The sequence below is a fragment of the Elephantulus edwardii genome, unplaced genomic scaffold (assembly GCF_000299155.1).
Source record: "Elephantulus edwardii isolate Elephantulus edwardi_28Jun2011 unplaced genomic scaffold, EleEdw1.0 scaffold00034, whole genome shotgun sequence".
In the NCBI taxonomy this organism is placed as follows: Eukaryota; Metazoa; Chordata; class Mammalia; order Macroscelidea; family Macroscelididae; genus Elephantulus; species Elephantulus edwardii.
The window spans coordinates 19,279,015-19,288,120 of NW_006399784.1; the positions used below are offsets into that span (position 1 = coordinate 19,279,015).

Below are 9,106 nucleotides of genomic sequence, written 5' to 3' on the forward strand. Positions count from 1 at the left end.
TGTGCGGGGAGAAGGGTGCAACAATGAATGAATGGAATCCCAAAATCTCTGTAGATGTTCATTGAAATGAAAAATAAACAACCTAAATTTAAAAAAAAAAAGAATAAGCTATAAGAAAGAGGGATGTGTATGAGACCACAGATTTGGTAATTTGATAAATTAGTGCTTTAATAATCATTGTCACGATTATCATTACTACTTATTAAATGTTTTTTGTATGTCTTATGGTGTAGTCCATGGGGAATTGTGGGGGTAACCCAAAGTCAGTGCCACTCTGGCAATTTAAATCCACCAGTGGCTCTGTGGGAGAAAGATGAGCTATCTTCTGTGTGTTTACAACCTCTAAAAACCTACTAGAGGGTCTGCTCTAATCCAGTTCCGATTGAACAGCAATGAGGTTTCTTCTCCTAAGCATAATGTCTCTTACAAGGACTGGCATCTCCTGACAGACAATATGCCAAAAAAGTATATGAAAAGTTTTACTACTAAGAAGCAACCTTGGTTCAGGGATGGACCTTAAAAATATCATATTTAGGATTTGAAAACCTATGGTTTTGGTATGTGTAAAAGCATAGAAAACTTGGGAATCAGTTGTTTATGTATAAAAAAAGAATTTAGCTCAATGGCTATCTTTGACAAATTCTCCATATATGATATGTTGTTATTTTCTTTGCTAACTTGGAGTTTGTTATTTAAAAATTTACTTTTCTTTCCCCCTATATGTCACATAGGTCTATTCTCTACCTTAATTGCTTATTTATAGTTGTTTTACATTTAATAAATACAATGGGAGCATAGTTTTGACATATTTCCCTATCATAAATAACATTAATGTAATTTTCTAATGTTTTGTTAGAGCTAAAACTGAAAAATTACTTTTAAAAATTTTGTCAGAAATTCTCTGTTCCATTTTAAATATTTGTTAACCCTAATTATGTGCATTTTAATTTTGCCCTTTCCAGGAATTTTTTATCTGTTTCTAATTTGTTCCTCCTTTCCAGAAATTACATATAAACACTAAGAATGGAGTGCTGTTAATGGATTGTAAATGCCTAAGTGGAACTGAATTTTGGTAAATTAGAATTTAGGATTGGAGGAGGCAGATCAGCGGCAATCCGAAAAATCATCTCAGAATTTTAAGATCCTAAAGTCCTAGGCTTATTAGTATCCTTTGTTATTATCTACCACAAGTTTTGTTTCTTAGAAATGAATATAAAAATAATATAGAAGCCCTGTAAAAATAATATGGGAGACCTGGTGGCAAAGTTTGTAATGTGCTGGGCAGCTAACTGAAAGGTTAGAAGTTTGAATTCATTATTCATTCCATAAGGGAGAGAGGTAAGCACTCACTTTATTCCTGGAAAGATTTGCAACTTCAGAAACCCAGCGGAAAGTCATTATGATTCTGACTACTTTTAAGAACTATATTTTATAAAAAATAATAGTGGTATCTGACATTAAAGAACTTAACATGTGCCAGGCACTTTTCTGTGTGTTTTGTGTATATTAATTCATCCAGTCCTTAGAGTGCTAAGTATTGTTAATGTCCCTACAGTTGAATATTTGGCACAAAGAATTTAAACATGCTTAACATCCTACTTTTAGTAAGTAGTAGAGCTGGGATTGAATCCAGACACACCAACTGCAGAGCTAGGGATTTCAATCACAGTACTATACTATCTATATCATCTGTAAGTTTATTTCTTATGTATTATTTCTGGAACAGTACTTTTTGGCACACAGCTAGTAAATTGCTGGCTATTTTCATTGATATTTAAGTATATACTCTGAAGTTGGCAGAACATGCATTATTCTTTTCCTTTTGTTTTTATTTGTTTTTCACAGCTAGTTAGATGCCACACTTTATTTTTGGTTTTATTATTTCATATTTTAAAGACAGAGCTGTGGAGGTGAAGGTCCTTAGAGATCAGATGATTGCCCCAAATCATGTAGCCATGATGCTGTTATCAGGTATCATTAAATCAGCTGTGTCATAGTGTTCTTGTGTATAACATATCAAGACCTTGTGTGATATCTTGGGCTATCCTTTAAATCTCGACTGCCCTTTAGCCTATTGTTGCAGACACTGTGTCAGTCCAGCTCATTGAAGGTCTTTCTGTCTTGGCTTTTCCAAATATACCCTTTGCCAAGGATTGTCTCTTTCTGATAACATGTCCAAAATATAGGATATCTTTGCCTCTGCGGAGGACTTTGGCGACAGGCACTTTTTCTGAGATAGATGTTTGTTCTTTTGGCAGTCCATCCTGTATTCAGTGTTCTTTACTAACACCACAGATATTCAGGCTTCCTAATTCATTCTTCAACTTTCACATGCATATGAAACTATGGCTTGGGGCAAATAGACCTTCATCTTAAACGGACATTTTTGCTCTTTAGCACTTTAAAATGATCTCTGGTAGCAGATTAACCTCTTGTAGTATATCTTTTTTTCGTTGTTGTTTGCTTTTCTAAAATTCATGATTGCTGCTTCCCTGGACATTGATTATAGTTCCAGGAAGAATGTAATAATTGTTAACTTAAGTCTTTTCATGGTTCAGCTTGTTGATCCAATGGTAAAGAGTTTTTCTTGATGTTGAAATGTAATAATATTGAAAGCTGGACAGAGGAGGAAGAAGAGAGCAAGATGGAGGGAAACTCTGAATATTGCACTCAAGTGCTGAGAAGCCAAAGCAAAGGGAAGAAATCAGGAAGGCAAGGAGCTGAGCAGAAGATTTTAAAGGGTGGCTCGGGAAGACAAAAGCAAAGTAGTATAATGAAATGTGCACAGAGTTGTAGTTGGAAAACCAAAAAGGAACAAACACTCTGCATTCCTTAAGCTGAAAGAACTGAAGAACAAATTCAAGCCTTGAATTGTGGTACTTAAGGATACTATGGAGAGAATATTGAGTGACCAGGAAGTATCAGAGGATGGAGTATAACAGGGTCACTGTACCAAAAATAATGCAGAAAAATTTTATGAAACAATGTATTATCAAGAGGCAATGGTGATGAAGGAAGAAACTCAAACTGAAGGAATTGGCAAGAAAAAGGCTCCAGGAATTGACTGCATACCAATTGATGTATTTCAGCAAACAGATGCTGCTCTGGATATGCTTACTAAGTTGTGTCAAGAAATTTGGAATGCAACTCTCTGTCCAACTGGGTGGAAGAGAACCATATTTATTCCATTTCAAAAAAGATAATCCAACAGTGTGTGTGGAAATGATCAGACAATATCACAAATACCACATGTACATAAAATCCTGCTAAAGGATATCCCAAACCAAACAGTACATCAGCAGAGAACCACTAGAAATGCAAACCAGGTTTAAAAGAAGTCATGGCATTAGGGATATCATTGCCAATGTCAGATGGGTCTTGGTTGAAAGCAAAGAGTACCAGAGGATTGGCCAGTTGTGTTTCATTGATTGTCCCAGGTTTCAAAAGGGTTCATTTGGGAGGTGAGCTCTATTGGATTTGAAGGATTCCTCTAATCTGTATTAGTTTATTAAGTCCCATATTTTTTGTATTAATTGGATTTATACATTTTTCTCCCATTGTATTGGGTCTTGGTTGAAAGCAAAGAGTACCAGAGGATTGGCCAGTTGTGTTTCATTGATTGTCCCAGGTTTCAAAAGGGTTCATTTGGGAGGTGAGCTCTATTGGATTTGAAGGATTCCTCTAATCTGTATTAGTTTATTAAGTCCCATATTTTTTGTATTAATTGGATTTATACATTTTTCTCCCATTGTAACTGGAACCTTCTCTTATCCCTGGTCAGAACTTTAGGTGGTAGTGGCTGGGTACAGTTTAGTGCTTTAATCTAGGCTATAGTGCTTATGGGCTAATTTGTTTTTGAATCTTTGATGTTTTTTTATTTTCCTTTGCTGTAAATGGGAAAAGCCCAATAGTTGTACGTTAGGTAGCTGCTTATCTAGTCTATACTTATCAAACTAGAATGTAGAGCAGTATGAACGCAAAACCAACCAACCAACCAACTAACCAAAAACCAACCAAACCAAAACAATAAAATGAACCAAAAATTCTCAAAACTCATTGGACATCATGCTTGGAAGGGTGGAGGGACAGTGCAGGAGAGGAAGACCCTAGATGAGATGATTGATACGGTGACTGGGACAATGGGGCCTGGTGTGTTGGAATTAGTGAGACTGACACAGGACATGGCAGGGTTCAGAGCTGCTGTACATAGGGTTGCTACGGCTTGCAGGTGACTCAACGGCACACAACAGCAACTTTTCCATTAAGTTAAAACCAACTCAAAACAGACTTCTCTGGCAGGTTTTTGAAGGCTTTTACAAGAGATTGCCCATTTTTCTCCCCAGAAGCTGATGGTGGATTCCACAGGACAGAATGGGATGGCCTTTGGATTAGAAGTGATAACTTCCTTTGTTCTGTACTCCCAGAGGGCCCTAAACTCATTGTCATGGGGTTGCAAACAGTTGCTAGCTGAGGCTGTAATGAGAAAGAAGAGATGACCATGTTTCACACTGCCAGAGACACATGCCTGTGGGTTAGCAGCACAACTCTCTGCTATGGTCCTGACTCATACTTTTGTTCAGTAGACTGAACTCAATAAAAATTTTACATATCCATCCCCCGCCGCACCCCCAGTCATTGTCTTTAAATATTTACTTTTCTTTTTTTTACCTGTTAGTATCCTCTTGGAGTTCTGGTGGCCTATGGGGCTGTTGTTGTTATGTCATGTCGAATTGCCTGTGACCCATAGCGACCCTTTGTACAGCAGCTCTGCCCCCCTGCCCTGTCTTGAGCCAGCCTCACTGATTTCAACACACCAACCCCCTATTATCCCAGTTACTGTATTGTGCTCTCTCTCCATCCTTCCAAGCATGATGTCTTTCTCCAAGGACTGGTCTCTCCTGGCCACATGCCCGAAGTATGTGAGACAGAGCTTCAAAACCTAGTCTCCAAGGAGAAACTTGTTTTCACTCTCTCTAAGACAGACCTGTTTGTTTCCTTGGCAGTCCATGGTATGTTCAAGACTCTTCTCTGGCACCACAATTTGAAGGCATTGATTCTTCTTTTGCCTAGTGGGTAAGAAGTTGTATTTCCAACCCAAAGGCATGTGGTTTGAATTCATCAGCTGTTTCTCTGAAGAAATATGGACGTCTCTTCCTGTGCAGTTTACAACCTCTGAAAATCCATTGGAGGTTAAGCTGTGAGTTCCAACAAATGGCACGTGACTACATCATTTTGACTCAATGTCCTAGCTTTCTCAGTAATTTTTAATTATGAAAAATGAAGTTCTATCCTTGCCCGTAAGTGATACTAATTATGGTGGGAAGGTCCTCCTTCCTTCCCCCCCTAGTTCTTCCCCCCTTTGGTTTTACTTGCTTTTAAATCAGTGAGGAGAGGTAAAAAGAATATATATCACAAATCTAAAAAAGTTTGATAATGGCTAGGGTTTTGCATGTGTGGGAAAAATTTTCCTCACACGCTGTTGGTGGGAGTATATATTGATGCAGCCGTTTTTGGAGAACATTTTGGCAGGCAGCGTGCTCCTTAGAGGCAAGGATAGTGAGGCTTCCTTTCATATACTTAGGGCATGTTGTTTGGAGGGGCTGTTCTTTGGAAACGAACATGCTTGGAAGATAGACCTCCAACCAAATTGATTAGTACAGTGACTGCAGCAGTGGGTTCAAGTCTGTCAGAGAAGATGAGGATGACAGGATAGGACAGTGTTCAGATCTGTTGTTTCATAGGATTACTGTGAGTCTGACTCAGTTTGACAGCACTTGACACCAACAACAGAATAAAGTATATTTTCCCTTTGAATCAGCAGTTGTACTTTCAGGAATTTAGTGTTACAAATAATCCTCACACAACTTACTTAAAAACTTATTTTAGGGGTGAAAGTTCTTATTAGATCTGAATGAAATTCAGTTGTAAAGCAATTGCCCTTTTCTCACGTAGTGTTTATTGACAAGACAGCCATTTTATTACATTAATCCAATTCTTCCAGCAAAATGAAGTATATTATAGTTTAACTGCTAGATGTTTAAGTTATTCTTGGTTTTTTGTCATTATGAAAAAAATTGCAGGGAACATTTTTTGTGTATATGTTAACGTTTTGTAAAGGTGAGAATGTTTTATGTTTGTATTTAGGAATGACTATGCAGATGATACACACAACCATACCTTGCTTATAGCCTTGATATAACATGCAGCCTTGCTTGTTGAAAGTGAGGAGGACTTGAAATACTAGTTGAAGAAGATCAAAGCATATAGTCTTCAATATGGATTGCATCTCAATGTCAAGGAAACAAAAATTCTTACCATTGGATCTGTTGACAACATCTTGACAGGTGGAGAAAAGGTTGAAACTGTCAGCCCAACTTCATCTTACTTGGATCTACAATTAGCACCCTTGGTTCTAGCATTTCAAGAAATCATGAAATGTATTGCACTGGGAAAGTCTGCAGTCAGGGACCTCTCCAGATTATTGAGGAACATGATGTCAGTTTGAGGAATAAGGTATGTCTGATTCAGACCATGATCTTTCTGATCACTAGATATGTATGTTAGAGCTGAGCAAAGAATAGGGATGACAGAAGAATTGATGCCTTTGAGCTGTGGTGTTGGAGAAGAGCACTGCATATCTCATGGACTGCCAAAAGAACAAATAAATGTGTCTTGGAGAAAGTACAGTGAAATTGGTTATTGGAGGCAAAGATGATAAAACTTTGTCTCACATACTTTGGTCATATTACTATGAGAGGCTGTTCCTTAGAGAGGGACTTCATGCTTGGGAAGGTGGGAAGTGAAAAAAGGAAGACCCTTACCCGGGTAGATTGACACAGTGACTGCTGCAAGGGGCTCTAGTGTGTCAGAAAGTGTGATGACGGCCCAAGGAAAAGACAGGGTTGAGATCAGTGTTCATGGGGTCACTATGGGTCGTAATCAATGGACCAAACAAGAACTAACATATTTTGGAAAGATGTCTTCTCTCCCTCTCCCTTCATACTTTTTAGAGACCACAGGAAGAAGTGTAAGAGATCTCAGTTTAGATCACAGCTCAGTTGCCTCACTGTGTGACTTCTAACAAGCCTTTGAATTTTTCCTAGGCTGGAGAGTGTGGACTTAAACTGCTGAGGCTGACATTTTAGAGGGAAAAAAACTGCAAACTTAATGCCATTGAGTTGATTCCAATTCTTATGCTCTCTTATGTTTCTGAGATTGTAAATCTTTATGGCTGGAAACTGCTCATCTTTAATCCTTCAGAGCAGCTGGTAGATACACCACCAGGGCTTTTTAGAGCAAGAACATATGGGTCCTTTTGACATATCTTCATTTTTTGGAGAACTTCCTTACTTTCTAGCATTAAAAGGTATTCTGTGCTGATCGTCTACTTTCCCTCTCCTCATCATACAATCAGCCATTTTTGCAAAACTATCTTGGTTCAAGAAGTCCTTCCAATGGTGTATAATAAAGAAATGCATATATCCTTCATTGTAAAATTTAGTGTGAATCTCAAAAATTTTTTTAAAGTAACATCTGGCTTTACCTGAGGTACTAAATTTGACTCTGATATGGAAAGTGCATTGGACAGCAGTTATATTGCTTATAGTTTTGATTGATCTATACAGTGCCTACAAAAGATTTCGATCTTTTCTTACACACACATTTACTCTTAATGAACTTTGTTCTGTAGATCCCTTAACAGACCATACCTTCAAATCTGCAGTTTTTGGAAGATTGGGAAAGAAATGATCTAAATTTATTAGAAAAACAACATAGTGTCTTTGCATAGACAGTGCAGTGCTTTATTGCTAGCCACCAGAATTCCCCTGGGACATGTTGTTAGGAGAGGCTATTGCTTGGAAAGGAACATCATGCTTGGAAAAGTAGAAGGTCAGTGAAGGAGAGGAAAAACCCTTGGTAAGATGATTGAGATAGTGTCTACAGCAATGGACTCCATTGTGTCAGCAGTGTTAAGAATGATCAGGATAGGGTTCAGGTCTGTTGTTTAGAGTCTCTATGAGTTGTACATGACTCTGATGCATAACAACAACAATAAAGATAATTGGGGGAAAAACCCCTAGCAGATTGTCAAAAGCAGTACATTAAAAGAGAAATCCGAAAATTTAAGCTGGATTGAGAAGAGGTTATGAATTGAGGAACATGAATGCTGATAGATCTTGGCCCAAACAGAATACCAAAGCAGAACTATGTGAATCTGAATAAATATAAATAACACTGAGAATAGGAGGAATCTCAGAATGCTTAATTTTGCTTGTACAGAACTGGGGTATAGACCAGGAAACAGTCATTTGAACAGAACAGAGGTTTACAGTCAGCAAATGTGTGCGTCAGGGTTGTATTCTTTTACCATACTTATTCAGTATGTATTTTAAACGTATAATTCACGGCACTGTTTAAAATCAGGAAAAATGCGTGTCATGTTGGTTATATCTTTTCTCCATATCTAATCTGTATCCTGAACAAATCATTCAAGAAGCTGGACTGTATGAGGAAGAATGTGGAATCAGGAGAGCAGACTCATCAACAAGCTAATTTATGCAGATGACACTTTCTTGCAGAAAGTGAAGGGGGACCTAAAGCACCTGGCCAGTTTTTGGCTGTTTTTTTTTTTTTTTTAATTGAGAGGAACCTGCCTTTACTATGAACTGTATTTGCTGAAAATGGCTCTTAATTTGTCCTCTATTATTTTGAAGTGTCCTATATAGCAGCTCCTTTTTAAATTTTGCTCTTCTGTAGTTAAATTGCAGTTGTAATTTTTTAAAATAACATTTGTGACATAGATTTGGCATGGGTAGAAAGCCTTTGTTAAAAATATACTTTTTTTGTTGCAAATAGAGATACCATTTGACCCAGCAATTCCACTACTGGGAATGTACTCTAAAGAGACCATAAATGACATCCAAGTAGATATTTGCATACCCATGTTTATCGTGGCTTTGTTTACAATAGCAAGGAGTTGGAAACAACTTAAATGCCCATCAACAAACGAATGGGTAGAGAAGCTGTGGTATATTCACACAATGGAATACTATGCTGCATTGAAAAACAAGGAACTCATGCAATATTATTCAAAATGGGTGACCCT

General features: G+C 37.6%; 1 protein-coding gene and 1 pseudogene across 2 annotated transcripts in view; one reads left to right on the plus strand and one right to left on the minus strand.

The window, feature by feature from the left end:
• The window catches only part of FBXW7 (F-box and WD repeat domain containing 7, E3 ubiquitin protein ligase), a 253,699-nt gene that overhangs the window by 23,501 nt on the left and 221,092 nt on the right, over positions 1 to 9,106 (plus strand). For both annotated transcript variants that reach the window (XM_006884471.1, XM_006884470.1), the window contains one exon: positions 1,481 to 1,490. The gene's annotated coding sequence lies outside the window, so the exon portion shown is untranslated. The remainder of the gene's footprint in view (positions 1 to 1,480; positions 1,491 to 9,106) is intronic.
• Positions 1 to 9,106, minus strand: part of LOC102867662 — a 112,676-nt pseudogene that overhangs the window by 23,492 nt on the left and 80,078 nt on the right.